Raw genomic sequence first — 19,507 nt, 5'->3', positions numbered from 1 at the left:
AGTGAAGGGTGCCCCAAAGAGCCAAATGTAGGTGTACGTGACAATAATTATATGGCGCCCAAACTAAAACGAAAACTTCGCTAGTGTACTGCTGAGTATCACTTAGCTTTTTAGAAATAAAATCAGGGCTGAAAGGGTTAAATTGGCGCCCATGAACAAAGCAATAATAATCCTAAGCAGTATGCCTTAGGTATATAAACACATTTTTTAAAATTATTACTCCTTGCTTTTCAAACAAATTTTATTTAAACCTTTTTATCCAAATCGTTCATTGCAATGGGGTGGATGGAAGCTGTCATCCTGTCGAGTAAGGTGACTTGCTTAAGCGTTTTTTTTTTTTAATTTCAATTGCCCTAGTGCGTCGGGGTCAACTCATCTGTCCCCCCTACAATAGTCAATCGGTGACATAGGTATCTACCGGCACATTTACCTATTTGCACCGCCATAACACCATACATATTTAGATTTCAAATTTTTTTATCATAGTTGGATGATTTGATTCTGCAGTTTAGTCTTTGTGTATGGAGACCGAAATTGGAAATTAAATTTGTGATGCTTCATACATAAGTACATACAAAGTTGTTTAGTGACCACAACCATGCGGTAACATGCAGAGGATGTGATGCCTAAAGTTTTTTTTTGATAAATAGCCACACACTACATAACCCAGGAACGTTAATCTATGCTCCAAACCCTCCGATTGGAAAACCTTTTCGGGTGTCATGCTATCCAAACTCCCGCAAATTAGCACATCATTATAGATTTGAATTTATGATAAAGATTAGTCCTACTTATATTTGAGTTTTTCTTTGAAAATATTTGAGAACAAGGCGTGCAGTTTAGCACATATAGACGGCCATAGATATTCTAGTTTTTTATACAAATGTTATCTAAAATATAGGGGTCCATAGTCAGTAAATTTTCTATTATTCTGTTTTGGGATACACGGCAAATAATTTCTTTTATATGAGCAATACACCACCTGCACATAATACTCGAGCCAAAACAAAGATTGCAGCCATGGCATCTAATGACCCAAACGCGAACGCCGCGGTTGAAGAGGATGCCTCATTCATAGATTTGTCAGATCGTTTTGGAGGGGCGAAGAGTAGTGGGGATAAAACGAGAGAGAAAAGGGAAAAAGAGGAAACCAGCAGCGCGACACCTATGACAGGCAGTATAACCGAGACGATGCCCACGCAGAATACCGGAGCATAGGTAACTCAATCCGTGCTCGTACGGCCACCCGTATTATCTTTCCCGCGCCCGCCACCTTTCCATAATTTTTCGAATCATGCCACAGCCCAGCGACCTAAAACCCAGCACATACGTGACGAAGTAGCACCTATGATTAAAGAAATGATGGGGGAAGCGAAAGAGGCCCTTTTAGGGGAAATGAAAACCAACATGCAGGAGATAATGAATAGTTTGCGAAACTCAAACGGTGGGATGGGAGCTGTTGGGGGGGGGGGGGGGGGAATAGAGCGCGTGTTCCATACAAGCGAAGGATACACAACATTAGCAGTGAGTCCATGGAGTCGAGGCGGTCGATTCCTCGAAATGGAATTGCCGATGAAAATGTCAATAGCAATGGCAATAGAAATAATAGAGATACCCTTAACCATGTAAGGCCTGCGGTGGGTCCCTTGCCGGCGTTCACAGCGCAAATACATCATCGTCAGATCCAAGCAGCACAACCAGCTAGGCATAATTCGTTCTCGGAAAGCGTCCCAATCGAAAATCAAGTTAGAACGGCAGTTAGTAGATCTGAAGTTAACATAGAAAAGTGGGGAATTAGTTTTCAAGGATTCCGGGATTCCATGACTATTGAGGATTTTCTATTTAGATTGGAATATTTAAAGGAAAAATATGGGTGTTCATGGGGCGATATTTTGCGTGATTTCCATCGTCTGCTGGGTGGCGAAGCACGAGAATGGTATTGGTTGTACATTCGTACGAACCGAAACGTAGACTGACCAACTTTGCAATTTGCGTTACAGCGACAATTCGCCTCCCAGCTCACAGATTTTGAACTAATGAGGGAAATCAATGAAAGGAAACAGAAGCCCGGAGAAACAATTGACGAATATTTTCATGCTATAGGGGTACTTCGTTCTCGGCTAAGGAACCAAATACCCGAATACGAAATGGTACGTCTGGTCAAGGGGAATTTACGGGAATCGTTGGCGAAATGGTTTACCCCATCGCGGTGTACTCCGTTGAGCAGTTGCGGATGGAATGCAAGGAGGTGGAGAGGTGTTTCCCCCGTCGCGAACGTATGCCGCAAGGCGGATACGTGCCCCGATCTTATCAGGTAAACGAGGTTACACCAACACAGAGTGATGATCAGGAAGCTGACAGAGATGAGGGTCAAGTCTCTGTGGAGGAAGTCCGATACCAGCGCGTTACGAAACACGCTCCAGCGCGCGACCAGACCAGCCGTAAAATAGTATGTTGGAATTGTGGAATTGAGGGTCATTTGTTCACTGAGTGCATGTTCCTACAGCGACGTATATTTTGCTTTAAATGCGGAAAGTCTGATGTTATAACACCTAAATGTCCCGTATGTAATGGGACGGGAAACGCGAAACGGAACGCGAAGACGACGGGGGTGTCGCGCTCCACACAATCCCCGCAAGAATAGATAAGTCAACCAACACACCCACAGATTTTGAAGATGCCATAGGTGAAAATGAACAGGTCGCAGAAAACTTTAAAATTAATAAAAACCCTGATAGACAGAAAAATGGAAACAACAAAAATACCCTTAATCGTCCAGTTACGCTTTCGCTTGAGGAGCGTTGGCGAAGGTATCGAGAAGCTCGCCAACGAATTTTTGCCGACAGCGTGTTGCTGGGTCGGCGGATGGTATCGCGCAGGATACAAAAGGCCAGAGAACGGTTTCAACGAAGAAAGCTTGTGCGTCGGGAAGTTGTGGCCACGGTTAAGAGAGCAGAGCGAAATGACCCACGAGTATACGCTGATATAGAGGTAAAGGGGATGAAATTGCGCGGATTGTTGGATACGGGGGCATCGGTGAGTATTCTAGGACGGGGATGTCGCGAGCTAGTCAGCAATGTAGGGGTACCTATTGAAAGGTTTATCTCAAGTGTCACGACGGCGGGAGGTGGCGCACATACGGTACTGGGAAAGCTGACCGTACCTGTAAGATACAATAATTTAGAAAATAACATTACATTCTATCTGTGTCCATACCTTGAGCAAAATATATATCTGGGGATTGACTTTTGGCGTGTATTTCAGTTAGCTCCGAGCATCATAGGGGTCGATGAGATTGATTTTTCGCGATTAGAACAACAGATGGTGACAGTGGAGGATAGACACGAGCGTCGCATATTGCATGACTTAACCGCTGAACAACAAAAACGGTTGCAAGTAGTCAAAGATTGTTTTAAGACGTTTGAACAGGATGGACTTGGTCGCACGCCGCTCGAAAAACATTCCATCAAGTTAGTTGACGAAGCCGTGCCTGTGAAAGATCGTCACTATCCATTGTCGCCGGCCATGCAATCCATTGTATATGCTGAAATAGACAAAATGTTAGAACTAGGAGTAATCGAAGAAAGCGAAAGTCCCTGGAGTAACAGAACTACTGTTGTTCGAAAACCTGGAAAAACCGATTTTGTTTGGACGCGCGGAAGTTGAATGCCCTGACCGTTAAAGACGCCTACCCGTTACAGAACATAGAGGGCATAATCAGTCGCATCGATGATACGCATTACATCAGCAGCGTAGACCTAAAGTTCGCCTTTTGGCAAATAGAATTAGAGGATAAATGCAAACCCTACACTGCTTTCACCGTCCCGGGACGGCCCCTGTACCAATTTGTAGTTATGCCATTCGGCTTATGCAATGCGGCGCAGCGGTTGTGCCGATTGATGGACCGCGTCATACCGCAGATGTTAAAGTCAAACGTTTTTATATATCTGGATGATTTGCTCATCATTGCTCCCGATTTCGACGCACATTTGAAAACTTTGGAAGAAGTGGCTGGTTGTCTAAAAGGAGCAGGGTTAACTATCGGATTAGAAAAGTCAATGTTTTGTTTCAAAGAATTGCCATACTTAGGTTATATTGTAGGCGGAGGTATGTTAAAGACGGATCCTGAAAAGGTGAAGGCTATCCTAAATATCCCCTTACCGAAAACAGTGAAACAAGTAATAAAATAGTAAAATTATAAAACTAATTGGTTTTTAATTTAAAAATTCGTTCATCAAGTTTTACAATTAATTCGAAACTGAAAATTTATATCAAATATTTCAAAGCTTGCTTATTTTTCTTTGCCAAGAGCTCTAGATCAATTTACAGTAGATCAGTTTACAGTTGATTTGTTTACAGTCGGCCTTTCCTGATTATTGATACGACCTCGTATCAGTTTACATCTTCTCCTTCGGATTCATCTTCTGCACAACATATATCATCGATTTCTGTTGGTTCACAGTAACGCTTTAATTTATCTGAAGCATAAACAGATTTATATGGTCGCTGTTTACGTCTACTTCCCGGCAAATCTTGGATTACATATCGGTCCCGATCGAGCACTTTTCCAATTTCAAAGGGGCCTTTATAACGTGGTTCAAGCTTTCGTGAAAAACCTGTACATGGCGGTGCGTTCTCTGCTAGAACTAAATCACCTTCTTTATATACATGTGGTATTCGATGATGGCTGTCAAATCGTTGTTTTGCTTTTAAACGTTTTTCATTGATTCGCATAGCAGCCTCTTTTCGAATTTGTTCTATATCACAATTTATTTGATTATCATCATTGAGAGCAAGAATAAGCTTATTTTTCAAAATATCTCGGGGTGTAAAATTGAAAAGTAATTCGTGTGGCGTTTTGTTAGTAGTTCCGTTTCGCATGGTATTGATAGACCATTGAATTTTGCTTAATTCATTATCCCATTTATCGTCTGCAGTCGTAGATGGTAAAAGCATTGACAGAACCGTTCGATTTGTACGCTCTGCATGAGCATTCGCACGAGGAGTTTGCACTGCATTTAAAATATGCTTAATAACATTTTCCTGACAATACTGTTGGAATTGTTTGGATGTGAACGCTGGTCCGCGATCAGTTACAATTCGTTCTGGTATTCCAACATAACTGCTGATTTCTTTCAACAGCTCAACAACATGCTTCGTTACGGTACCCTTTACTGCTCTGAGAATCGTGAATTTGGTAAACGAATCAACTACAACGAGAACATAATCATTACGCTTAGATGACTTCGGAAACGGACCTAAATGATCTAAATGAATCGTTTTAAACGGTATTGGTTCCATATCACTGAAATGATATTGACCTTCTTTCATACCACCCATTTTTTTGTTGTACGCGCATTCAATGCAGGTTGCTATATACTTTTTAATATAATTTCGCATTCTTGAAAACCAAAAGTTCCTTCGAAGCTTCTCGTAAATTTTTTCAACGCCCAGATGACCAGATTTCACATGACAGTCATGAACTATCTGCCATTTTAACGATTTTGGCACAACCCAAAGACGTTGATTATTTACCATGCGATACAACCGTCCATTTGCGAGACAATAATCAACTTTAATTTGCTTATCGTTTTCGTGAACTTTTTTAACAATTTCTTTAATGTTGTCATCTTGAAGTTGCATACTAAAAACCCAGTCGTCTTCTTCAATCTCCACCTTATCTATTTTTAGTGAAGCAGTTTCGATGTCATTAGGCGGTTCATCTGGGTTTCGACTGATTGCATCAACATGTAACATACGCTGTCCTGATCGATGTTCTACTTCTATTTCAAAATCTTGTATACGTAACCACCATCGAGCGATTCGAGGAATTAATTCCTTTTTTTGCATGGCAGTTTTTATTGCACTACAATCAGTAACAACTTTGACGTTTTTGCCAGACACATAGTAACGAAATCTTTCAAGACTTTCAACCACAGCTACCGTTTCCAACTCATAACTATGGTATTTGCGTTCTTCTGTTGTTGTAGATCGAGAATAATAAGCAACAGCCTTCCAATCGTCTACTTCTCTCTGTAAAAGTACTCCCGCCAAACCTATTGAACTTGCATCGGTGTGAATTTGATGTTCTGCATTTGTTCGATATGCAGCTACTACTGGTTTATTAACCAAAGCAGATTTCAATTTATTGAATGAATCTATTTGCGCTTCTTTCCACTCGAAAATTTGATCTTTACGTAATAGCATTCGTAAAGGTTCGGAAATAACAGCGTAACATGGTACAAATTTTCGAAAATAGCCTGATAAGCCTAAAAACTGTCGAACTTCAGTTAAATTTCGTGGCTCAGGAAAATTTTGAACAGCAGCTGTCTTTACACTTCCTGGACAGATTCCATTTGGTGTCAACTCATGACCAAGGAACTGTATCGATTCTTTTAAAAATTCACATTTTTTTGGATTAAGTGTTACATTCAAATTACGAAGTATTTGAAAAATTCGCTCAAGTTTCTCAAACATTTCAACAACTGAATTACTTCCGATGAGTATGTCATCCATATAATGCAACATATCACCCTTTTGCGTTTGTTCTTGAATTCGTGCCATTAAACGTTGAAAGACGGTTGGCGCATTCTTTAACCCAAATGGCATTCGCTTGAATTCATACAGACCTTCTGTCGTAATAAAAGCTGTATATTTCCGACTATTGGATTCGATTGGAATTTGATAGTACCCGCTATTTAAATCGAGTACGGAGAAATATTTATACTGCATGGCTTCATGCAGTCGTTCCTCTATATTTGGCATTGGATATACTTCTTTTTTTGTATGTTGATTTAATCGCCTGTAATCCACGCACATACGATCAGTTCCATCTTTTTTCTTTACCATTATTACAGGGCTAGCAAATTCAGACTGAGATTCACAAATAATATCATTATCTAACAAATCTTTTATCATATTCGAAACCAAAGTTTTTTTTGGTTCGGGAACTCTATATGGACGTTGACAGATGGGCTCGCCACAATCGACCTCAATTTTCATTTCAATGAGACTAGTTTTACCAATTTCACTTAAATTTTCAGCAAAAACATCTCGATACTCTGCTAAAAGCTTCGTTAGTTGCAATTTTCTGTTATCGTACGTTGTGTTATTTTCCGATTTTATTTTATAAATTTTAGAATTGTGATTAAAATTCAACTTACCGTTATTAATAGTTACAATAAAGTCATTTATGAAAATTTCGTGCCCTAAAAGCACATCAGTTGACAAAAAATCATCTTGAACAACATACATGTCAATTTGCAAATTTACTGTATCAACTTGCATACTAACGTTAATTTTATTTTTAGAAATTTTCGTACCACCACATATACCTTTCATTCTCATTATACAGGGCATAATTTTACAACTTATTTTTTTGGCTATCGACTCACGTACCATGTGACAATCACTGCCACTATCAATAAATGCAATTAATCGTTCACCATTAATGTATATTTCTTTTTCAAACATTTTACTAGTTTCGCATGCTCTCACATTCACGTTTTTACCACAATTTACAGGATCATTTCGCGGATGCACTCTTTGACAGTCTTTGCATCGTGGACGATTTTGAGGTTTGGAGCAATTACTAGACAAATGCCCCTTTTCGGAACAATTATAACAAGTTAACTTTTCACTGGATTTTTCAAATTTTTCATTAGGAGCTGTTTTTGTTTCTGTTTTTTTCGATGTATTGTCATATGTATTCCGCGACGTTGTAGGCAAATTTTTTAAATATTCGTCAAGAGTTTCACGCATCTCTTTCATTGTATTAAATTTCAAAACAGCGATTGCAGATTGTAAATCACGATATTCTAAACCTTCACGAGTATATTTTATAATTGCTGATTCACTTAATCCGTACCGTTTACCCGTTGCGCTCATACGAAAACAATATTCAATAACTTTTTCACCTTGTTTTCGTGTCGTACTACTCATAATATAGTTTATATCAGCCTCGTCCATCTTCGTACCGAATTCTTCAATTAATGCATTTGAAAAATCACGCCACGTTGCAAACAAACTTTGTTGACCTTCTAACCATAAACGTGCTACACCCTTCATTCGACTATACACAGCCAACAGTACGCACTTTTCTTCCCAAACATACGCATTCATAGCACTATTTACACGCTCAATAAATTGTTCGGCAGTTAACGCAAGATAATTAGTAGGATCAAAATCAGGAATAGTTTCTGCGATTTCTTTCACTGAATACCTATTATGAACACTTGTCATACTAGACATCTCATTCACATTTCCAACCACTGGAATGCTAATCACCGACCTTGGCTGAGACACAGATGTCGCATTCATTTGCGTCAGAGCATTTACCACACCCGATAACATTTCTTTTAATTCATTAATTTGTTCTTGAAGAGAACCATTTTGACTCTGTGTCGTTTCGAGTTCTTCGTCTACTATATTTTGACTACACATTTCAATCTCATCCGATCTTAACACTTCCGACAATCGCAATATTAATTCGGCTTTCGTACCGGTAGTGTTCAAGTTCTTTTCACTAAGAAAATCTTTCAACTGTTGCACCGTTAACGATGCAATTTTAACCAACATTTTCTCTTTTATTATCATATATTTAACATTGATTAATTTTCGTTAACAACTATACAACCAACGTATGATCATATAAATTGCCCGTTCTCACTCTTTACGTTAGAATGATACCATTTTTGAGTTTCACAAAATCGCAATATTTATAGCTGATGTCCCAGAGATACGAGGTTCGGATGCAAATTAGGTATGCATATTGCACAGAGGCAAATTTCACAAAATTAAATTGCAAATCGATTAAAAACACATTTATTTTCGTTTATGTTTATTTCACGACGCGAATTCGTCTCACTTCGGAACTAATAAAATAGTAAAATTATAAAACTAATTGGTTTTTAATTTAAAAATTCGTTCATCAAGTTTTACAATTAATTCGAAACTGAAAATTTATATCAAATATTTCAAAGCTTGCTTATTTTTCTTTGCCAAGAGCTCTAGATCAATTTACAGTAGATCAGTTTACAGTTGATTTGTTTACACAAGTTAGAAGTTTTCTGGGAACAGCTGGGTGGTACCGCCGATTTATAAAGGATTTTGCAACGCTGGCTGCACCGCTGACCGATACCTTAAAAAATCTAACACGTTCCAAATGACATCGCAAGCCATAGAGGCTTTTAATAGTTTGAAAAAACCGCTAACGAGCGCACCTGTACTAAAGCACCCGGATTTTACAAAGCGTTTTTGGGTCCAATGTGACGCCTCTGACTATGGCGTTGGCGCGATGCTGTATCAAAAGACGGATGATAATGCTGAAAACCCCATCGCGTACTTCTCTCAGAAGTTAAACGAGTGTCAACGGAAATATAGCACAACCGAAAAGGAATGTCTCGCGGCGGTGATGGCAGTGCAAAGATTTCGACCGTAAATTGAACTTATGCCATTTACCGTAGTGACGGATCATGCCAGTTTAAAGTGGCTCATGTCACTTAAAGATCTGAGCGGAAGGTTAGCGAGGTGGTCCCTGCATATGCAGGCATTTAATTTCAAAATCGAACATCGAAAAGGGTCGGAAAACATAGTTGCTGACACTCTATCTCGCTGTATAGAAGATATATCACAATCGTTAATAGCAGGCATGGATACGATAGAATTCGAATCTGAGGAATACTTAGGGCTAATAGGCACGATTGAGAAAAATGCTGAGCGATTCCCCGATCTAAAAGTAGAGGACGGTTTTATTTTTAAGAAAATGCTTGTGAGGGATATCGAGTTGGAAGAAAGCCAGTGGAAGCTATGGGTTCCGGCGGCATTAACATCGACGCTAATTGAAAACGCGCATTGTGCTGAAAGAGCCGCACATGGAGGAATGACCAAAACCTTGCATCGTTTGAGGCGCATGTTTTATTGGCCTAACATGGTCGTACAAGTCCGGAATTTTGTCCGTGACTGCCATGTCTGCAAGGAAAGTAAGCCTTGTAATGTAACTTTGAAGCCGGGTATAGGGTCAGAGGTTATCACGGAACGACCTTTCCAAAAGATTTATGTAGATTTTTTAGGAAAGTACCCCAGATCTAAGAGTGGGAATACGTATATTTTTATAGTTGTGGATCATTTCTCTAAATTTACCTTTTGAAAGGCAATGCGTGAAGCAATTCCTGACCGTCGTGAAATTCCTGACCGAAGAAATCTTCTACAAGTTCGGGGTACCGGAAACAATACATTCTGACAATGGGAAGCAGTTCACGTCAAAGCAATTTACCCAAATGGTAGAGACGTATTGCATCAAACATCTAAAAACCGCCTTTTATTCGCCTCAGTCTAATGCATTCTGCCACGGGTGTATCGCCCTACTTTGCCCTATTTGGAATGCACATGTTCACCAGTGGTGCCGATTATGCTTTGGCCCGAAAACTTAGTTCGCTTGATGACCACGAATTGCTATCGCTGAACAATGCTGATCGGTTTCGGATAATGCGAGATAAAATTAAGGATAACTTACATGAGGCATATAAAACAAATGCGACACGGTAAAATAAAAGGATTCGCGAACTGCGCTTCGTACCCGGGCAGGAAGTATACAAACGGAATTTTGTGCTAAGCGACTTCAAAAATAATATTAACGCGAAATTTTGTAAAAAATTTACGAAATGCAGGATAACTAAAGCACTTGGGAAGAACATGTACCTGTTAGAAACACTTTCTGGACATAGTTTAGGCGCCTGGCACGCCAAAGACTTAAAACAATAGGGTCCTTTCCATTTTGATGTATCTCCAGCGATGAGGGTCAAGTCGTCCGGAGATCAGCTAAAAGTGCATCGTCGTGTTAGCTAACCTGCGAAACAAGAGAAAGTAACCACAAAGTAAAGTCCTTTTATGGAAACGTCGTAACTGTTTCGACACGTATCAAAGCCGTTTAAGTTCTTTATAAGACAACTTCGGGAACTTTAATTTAGCTGTTTTTCTTTTGATAACCATGTAGAGTAGCTCTTACAAATATTTACTGTTGTCTCTAATAGACAAATCTTAAGCGTTTTTCAAACTAAAATTTATGAAATATTAAGCTACATTTTGAATAAGACCGTTTTTGTGTTGGACTTAATCATGTTTGAAAGACAAAAATCATATGGACATCATATGGAATCAGTTGATTTAAAAACGTATCCACTTTTTTTTTTTTTAGCAAAAACTAGCCTTATTTGACTTTTTAATTTCGCAAATTTCTATAATACGTTGTAGCAGAGTTCAATCCAGGTTAATATATTTCACTTGAATGGGTCTAAGCAATTTTTGATTTACATTCACAATAGGACTCAATCGAATTTGAAAGAGAATCGCGATAAGTAAACCCATTTTGGTGACTTATAGACATTAATTGGGTGCATTTTGTGTATAAACTAGGGACTGAAGCAACTTTGATACGTGTCGACTCAATTTTATACTTCCCGTAAATCTCCATTGGCCATACCGATGTCGTCATCATTCTGCCTGCTACTTCAAATGCCCGGCATAGCTCCGGAAGCAGGAGACTGTGTCAGGGGTGGGTGTTCCCCGCGTTGGGCTGACAGGACGGTTTCTTCCCCGCAAAAGCTGATGGACGGCTCGTAGGTGTGCCCACACAGTACAAATCTTGTATTCAAAAAATTAATTTCACATAGTAAATGGGTATAGCAAAACGAATACCAGCAGTCACTTTGCTTGAAGTAACACCAATCGCTTCACCATCTAAATGAACGAGTGGCCCTCCAGAGCTAGCCAAATGTGATGGCATCATCGGTTTGTATATACCGTATATCTCGATTTTTTTCAAATCCAATTCGGGGGAACATGCTGTGTTGAACTGACTATATCAGCCGTGACTGTATTACTTAAAGCCAATGAGCCGCCTAACGCCACAACCCATTAATAAGTAGTTCCAGCGCTTCCTGTCTTGAGCGTGGTGTCAAATAGTTGAGATAAGCGAATATGCCACACATTGCTGCTAAAGGTAACTTTACAAATTATTAATTTTGGTACGTGCTTAGCCTGTTTTATAATCGTTACCACACTTATGTATCTTGTATAAACAAGTTTGGACTGCCACGTACACTTAAAGGCGTATTCACTTTCTCCTGTTAAGATATTGTCGTCAACGTCAGCATATATCGTTCTGCACTCGCAGTTCATTGCTAGTGGGCAGTTTGTGATAACTAGATTTGCTCCCTTTGAGTCACTACCGCGCTGGAACTATTTGCAAATAATGTTGATGTTTATTTGCTGTAACTGCGCTTTATCATTTCAGTAGTTTTTCTTTTTTTGTTTAAACAAAGTTGCTGCTATTACTTTTTGCTAATTTTGCTTATTTGTTTTGTTTTTGGTTTATTTTGATCTGCGTTTTCTTTTATGGTGAGCTGTCACAAATGTCAAAACTCGAGTGACATCAAAACGAACAGGACTCAACGAAAGGTAGAGCTTTTGGTAGAAAGTTGCCGTATGCCAATTCTTATATCGTAAGGCCGTGATTACAGCAACAATAAATATGCTAGGTCATAATCCACAGGCGATTAGCGGATAGAGTGTAATAACGATTAACGTTATACGAATAGGAAGAGATAAAAGGGCTGAACATAGGGGCAGAGCATATTAAAGCCAAATTAAACTTCCTTAACCCAAACGCCATAGTCGTAACCATACCCATATCCATAACCATCTCAATGTGATCGATTAATGGTGCCTTAACCTAAAAATCGTGAAAATTTCATAAAAATGATGAAAACGCAAAAAATTACAAACATATTCCACAAAAAATAAGTATCTTAGTCATAACGTATCCAAAACAATGAAGAAAATCTAAAAAAAGTTATTAAATTCACCAACTCAAATATTTTTAGGTTATGGATATGGCGAGAAACCAAAAACCAATTGATTGGCTATGGCGTTAGCGTTATGGTATGGCACCATTAATCGATTACATTCCTTTCCATAAGGTAGGTTCGATCAGCTGATTTATCTGGTTATGGCTTTATGGTTATAAGTCACCATTAATTCGCCCTTTAATATCAAAGTGATTGTCACCGCATAAGACCGCGCTAAAGTGGTGGAAAGTATTTTAATTGTGTAGTTTGTGACTCTGTGACGTGAGTTTTAAATTTTTTTTCACACAGTGATGATTAAAATTATTAAAAATAAATAATAAAAAATGTTAGCCTGCAATAGAACGGTGGTGATACCGTGGGAGCAGAAGTTTGCCGAAGGAAGGTGAGCAAGGATTTTCTAGGTGATAGTTAGACATACGTGCGAATGTATGTACATATATACGTATATAGGACCATAGGGGTAAATGTATTGATAATGTTAAAATTTTAATATTCGCGTTTTGGAAAAAAAGAATTTTGTTTATATTTTTTGATCAGACTGCAATGTAGTTGGTAATATTGAGTTTCCTCTTTAAATCATGGTGTTTGACGATATAACCCTTAGTAAATAAAAGTGATTTTTTCGAATTAAATATAAAATATATGTAATATATGTACATGTGGGCGCACGTATGCACATATCTGTCTGTAGGAATGAAATAAAGTAGTCCGAAAGCGTAATTATAATATTTTGTGTCGTAGGGAGTACATATACGTGGGATTCTAACCTACATACGAGTAAATGGAAGTGGCTGATCTTTGATCTCTATATATTGATAGCTACGGCGAAGTGTAAGTCCGAAAATCGCACTTTTTTTTTTGTTATAAGATTCTGATAAAAAAAAAATCGTTATAGTGTGTCCCGGATCTTTTCAGCGCGGGAGGTATAGATGGCACAACTCGCCGTAAGTCTTAATTTCTAAGCTATTGTCGTACATATATGTATAGATAACGTTATACTGAGGCGTAAATTTTAAACGGCGGTAAAAAGCACATTTCCAATATTTTTATACATATACATATTCACACGAAGTACGGAAATGTGATTTTCAATACATATACAGTCGCCCAGTTACCCGGAAAAAACCCGTTGTGAACACCGTTATTTTTTTTTGAACATATGCCTTTTTGCGACGTAGCCTGAACACCGCTACCAAACAAACATAGATCTGGTTTCATCCGCCGCCCTCAGGACGTATACCCAAGGATTACAACTTTAATTAACTTTTTTGTAGTGAGGTTTAATTTGTTTCTTTAAGCTGTTATTTTGTTGGTGTACATTTTTTTTGTGAGATTAACATATGCGCACACGCGAACCATCCTTTAAGTGCATATAATCGAAGTTTAAACATTTAAAGTTTTTTTTGATAGCAAGTAAAAATAATTTTATCTTAGAGCACCCTATTGTACTCCATAGAGTAGAAGCAAAAGCTTCTGACAAAGCTTTATATTTGTACCGCCAGGTCGTGGGACATACAAAATTTATATTTTCATAACTTGTTGCGTGTGAGCATGATGATAATGCAGTCATAGTAGGCTGGTTCAATTTTAATTTTTTTTTTTGGTTTGATTGCATATGACTGATCCTTTTTGGTATATGGAATTTCATGTCAGGTCAAATTTGTATACATGTTTTGATTCTTTTGTGTGGCTTCTGTACAAAGCGAGTCTGCCCAAAGCAATTATTTGAATGTTCGTATATATTTTTATGAGATGCATATACATATAAATACTTAGATACATACATACATACATTGGTAGGGATATAATTGCCTTATAGAGCTCTAGTAGGTAGATCTCATTCATATGTAAAAGACGTTAGTGTGTAAGATGTTTTATTGTATTAATTTTTATTATCTAATCTAATCTAATATATATTATAAACGGGAAAGTTTGGATGTTAAGATGTTTGGATGTTTGGATGTTTGTCCAGACGTTTGTCTTTGTGACTCAATAACGCAAGAACGGCTGGACCGATTTGGATGAAATTTTGCACACATATAGCCAATAGTCTAGAAGGATCTACTAGCTATATATTTTTCAAAAGGGGCGTGGTCCCCGCCCCCCAGGAACAGTTATAATTTTATTATTATATTTTTTCGTCTTTGCGACTGAATCACGCCAGAATGGCTACAAGGATTTTGATGAAATTTGGGACACAGACAATAGTCTACTAGCGAAATTTTTTTCGAACATGGAAAGAGGGGTGGGGGTCCCACGACCCCTTCTAGAAATTATCTTTCATAATTTTTACACATTATAACTTTACGTATACTGGCCTTCACCAATATCACAGACTCAAGGTGTCAAATAAGACGAGGGCTTACAAAGTAAGCAGTGACACCCTCCGCCCGCCCCCCTTTATCTCCCCCTCTGGTGTAAAATCCATAAATTGTTATAACTCAATCTAAATTTTCTCCTAAATCAATAGTTTTTGGTATCTGGTACATACAGAACGAGATCTAGACAATTTTGGAGGAACGATCAGTGGTCCTCTCCTCTACTTCCGCCATCCGCCCTCCATCAATTGTTTTTATTAGCACGCTTTTATTAGCTTTACCTGTATGTTTCTATCTAACTTTTTATTCGCTCCAATGCGCCTGCTGCCTTATTAACATGGTTTTATAATTAGCTTCACCTTATTTGTAATCCCGTAAGGGTCATATGGAGACCCTTCCGGGATCATTTCTGGATGGTTTTCGGGATCGGTCCGGGATTACGCCGGGGTAATTTCGGGAATTTTTCGGGACTATTTCGGGATCATTTTGGGACCCTTCCGGGATCATTTCTGTATAGTTTACGGGATCCGTCCGGGATCCCGCCGGGGTTATTTTGGAACATTTTCGGGACTATTCCGGAATCATTTCGGGACTATTTCGCGATCATTTGGGGACCCTTCCGGCATCATTTCTGGATGGTTTTCGGGATCCGTGCGGGATCTCGTCGGGGTCATATGGGGACTTTCGGGATCATTTGGGGGCTCTTCCGGCATCATTTCTGGATGGTTTTCGGGATCCGTCCGGGATATCGTCGGGGTCATTTGGGGACTTTTTCGGGATCATTTGGGGGCTCTTCCGGCATCATTTCTGGATGGTTTTCGGGATCCGTCCGGGATCTCGTCGGGGTCATTTGGGGACTTTTTCGGGATCATTTTGGGGCTCATCCGGCATCATTTCTGGATGGTTTTCGGGATCCGTCCGGGATCCCGTCGGGGTCATTTCGGGACTTTTTCGCGACTAATACGGGATCATTTGGGAACCCTTTCGGCATCATTTCTGGATGGTTTTCGGGATCCGTCCGGGATCCCGTCGGGGTCATTTCGGGACTTTTTCGCGACTAATACGGGATCATTTGGGAACCCTTTCGGCATCATTTCTGGATGGTTTTCGGGATCCGTCCGGGATCCCATTAGGGTAATTTCGGGACTATTAGGGGATCATTTGGGAACCTTTCGGGCATCATTTCTGGATAATTTTCGGGATCCGTCCGGGATGCCGACGAGGTCATTCCGGGACTATTTCGGGATCATTTGGGATACCTACCGGCATCATTTCTGGATGGTTTTTGGGATTCATCCGGGATCCCGTCTTGGTCCTTTCGGGACTTTTTTTTCGACTAATACGGGATCATTTGCGGACCCTTTCGGCATCATTTCTGGATAGTTGTCGGGATCCCGTCACGGCCATTTCGGGACTATTAGGGGATCATTTGAGGACCTTTCCGGCATCATTTCTGTATTGTTTTCGGAATCCTTTCGGGATCCCGTCAGGGTCATTTTGAGACTTTTTCGGGGCTAATACGGGATCATTTGGGGATCCTCTAGGGGTCGTTTCGTGACTTTTTCTGTTTTATTTCGGGATCATTTGGGGACCCTTCCGGCATAATTTCTTGATGGTTTGCCGGATCCATCAGGGTCATTTCGGGACCATTTTGGGATCATTTGAGGACCCTTTCGAGATCATTTCTGGATCCGTCCGGGATGCCGTAGGAGCCATTTCGGGATTTTTTGTTACTTTTCCGGGATCATTTCTGGATCTGTGCGGGATCCCATCTGGGTCATTTCCGGACTATTTCGGGATCATTTGGGGGCTCTTCCGGCATCATTTCTGGATGGTTTTCGCGATCCGTCGTTGATTCCCTCGGAGCCACTTCGGAACCTTTTCTGGAGTATGTCGGGGTCATTTGGGGACTTTTTCGGGATCATTTGGGGCTCTTCCGGCATCATTTCTGGATGGTTTTCGGGATCCGTGCGGGATCTCGTCGGGGTCTTTTGGGGACTTTTTCGGGATCATTTGGGGCTCTTCCGGCATCATTTCTGGATGGTTTTCGGGATCCGTGCGGAATCACGTCGGGGTCATTTGGGGACTTTTTCGGGATCATTTGGGGGCTCTTCCGGCATCATTTCTGGATGGTTTTCGGGATCCCATCAGGGTAATTTCGGGACTATTAGGGGATCATTTGTGGACCTTTCCGGCATCATTTCTGGATAATTTTCGGTATCTGTCCGGGATGCCGACGAGGTCATTTCGGGATTATTTCGGGATCATTTGGGATACCTACCGGCATCATTTCTGGATGGTTTTTGGGATTCGTCCGGGATCCCGTCGGGGTCATTTCGGGACTTTTTCTCGACTAATACGGGATCATTTGCGGACCCTCCGGCATAATTTCTGGATAGTTGTCGGGATCCGTTCGGGATCCCGTCACGGTCATTTCGGAACTATTAGGGGATCATTTGAGGACCTTTCCGGCATCATTTCTGGATTGTTTTTGGAATCCTTTCGGGATCCCGTCAGGGTAATTTCGGGGCTTTTTCGGTATCATTTAAGGATGGCTTTCAGGATTCGTCCGGGAACCCGTCAGGGTCATTTTGGGACCTTCCCAAGATCATTTCTGGATGGATTTCGGGATTTGTCCGGGATGCCCTCAGGGTCATTTTGGGACTATTAGTTGAGCATTTGAGGACCGTTCCGGCATCACTTCTGGATGGTTTTCGGTATCCGTTCAGATTCCCGTCGGAATAATTGCGGGACTTTTTCGGGATCATTGGGGTCCCTTCCGACATCATTTCTGGATGGTTTTTGGGATTCGTCCGGCATCCCTTCGCGGTCATTTCGGGACTTTTTCTCGACTAATACGGGATCATTTGCGGGCCCTTTCGGTATCATTTCTGGATAGTTGTCGGGATCCGTTCGGGATCCCGTCAGGGTCTTTTCGGAACTATTGGGAGATCATTTGAGGACCTTTCCGGCATCATTTCTGGTTAGTTTTCGGGATCCTTTCCGGGTCCCATCAGGGTCATTTCGGGACTTTCGGCATCATTTAAGATTGGTTTTAAGGATTCGTCCGGGATCCGTCAGGGTAATTTCTGGACTTTTCCCAGACTATTTCGGGATAATTTTGGGACCCTCCCAAGATCATTTCTGGATGGATTTCGGGATCTTTCCGGGATGCCGTCAGGGTCATTTTGGGACTATTAGGTGATCATTTGAGGGCCTTTTCGGCATCACTTCTGGATGGTTTTCGGTATCCGCTCAGGATCCCGTCGGAATTATTGCGGGACTTTTTCGGGATCATTTGGTGTCCCTTCCGGCATCATTTCTGGATGGTTTTTGGGATTCGTCCGGCATCCCGTCGGGTTCATTTCGGGACTTTTTCTCGACTAATACGAGATCATTTGAGGGCCCTTTCGGCATCATTTCTAGATAGTTGTCGGGATCCGTTCGGGATCCCGTCAGGGTCTTTTCGGAACTATTAGGTGATCATTTGAGGACATTTCCGGCATCATTTCTGGATAGTTTTCGGGATCCTTTCGGGGTCCAGTCAGTGTCATTTCGGGAATTTTTCGGGATCATTTAGAGATGGCTTTCAGGATTCGTCCGGGAACCCGTCAGGGTAATTTCTGAACTTTTCCGAGACTATTTCGGGATAATTTTGGGACCTTCCCAAGATCATTTCTGGATGGATTTTGATGGATTTTGGGATCAGTCCGGGATGCCGTCAGGGTCATTTTGCTATTAGGTGATCATTTGAGGACCTTTCCGGCATCACTTCTGGATGGTTTTCGGGATTTGTCCGGGATCCCGTCGGGGTTATTTCGGGACCTTTTCGGGGCTAATACGGGATCATTTGGGGATCCTCTAGGGGTCGTTTCGTGACTTTTTCTGTATTATTTCGGGATCATTTTGGGACCCTTTCGGCATAATTTCTTGATGGTTTGCCGGATCCATCAGGGTCATTTCGAGACCATTTTGGGATCATTTGGGGACCCTTCCGAGATCATTTCTGGATCCTTCCGGGATGCCGTAGGAGCCATTTCGGTATTTTTTGTTACTTTTCCGGGATAGTTTTTGCACCCTTCCGGGATCATTTCTGGATCTGTGCGGGATCCCATCTGGGTCAATTCCGGACTCTCTCGGGATCATTTTGGAATCCTTCCGGAATCATTTCTGTATGGTTTTCGCGATCCATCGTGGATCCCCTCGGAGCCATTTCGGAACTTTTTCTGGAGTTAGTCGGGATAATTTAGGGACCCTTCCTGGATATTTTCTGGATGGTTTTTCATTTCGGAACCTTTTCGGGATCATTTTGGAACACCTTCA

General features: G+C 40.7%; 1 protein-coding gene and 1 long non-coding RNA gene across 10 annotated transcripts in view; one reads left to right on the top strand and one right to left on the bottom strand.

Moving 5' to 3' along the window:
• LOC137252819 (uncharacterized) overlaps nt 1-19,507 on the top strand; it is a 42,300-nt gene that overhangs the window by 8,034 nt on the left and 14,759 nt on the right. For all 8 annotated transcript variants that reach the window (XM_067788898.1, XM_067788899.1, XM_067788902.1 and 5 more), the window contains one exon: nt 13,762-13,810. The gene's annotated coding sequence lies outside the window, so the exon portion shown is untranslated. The remainder of the gene's footprint in view (nt 1-13,761; nt 13,811-19,507) is intronic.
• Nucleotides 1,531-12,405, bottom strand: LOC137252822 (uncharacterized). 2 transcript variants are annotated; one of them, XR_010953667.1, is made up of 4 exons: nt 12,055-12,405; nt 10,699-11,992; nt 3,217-3,544; nt 1,531-3,163 (listed from the first exon to the last, which is right to left on the bottom strand). It is a non-coding gene; the product is annotated as an uncharacterized lncRNA (long non-coding RNA). The 2 variants fall into 2 exon arrangements; XR_010953668.1 differs by having other exon boundaries at nt 10,699-11,989.

This window comes from Eurosta solidaginis, chromosome 5 (genome assembly GCF_040869045.1).
Source record: "Eurosta solidaginis isolate ZX-2024a chromosome 5, ASM4086904v1, whole genome shotgun sequence".
NCBI lineage: Eukaryota > Metazoa > Arthropoda > Insecta > Diptera > Tephritidae > Eurosta > Eurosta solidaginis.
This window is presented reverse-complemented; position numbering and strand designations above follow the sequence as displayed.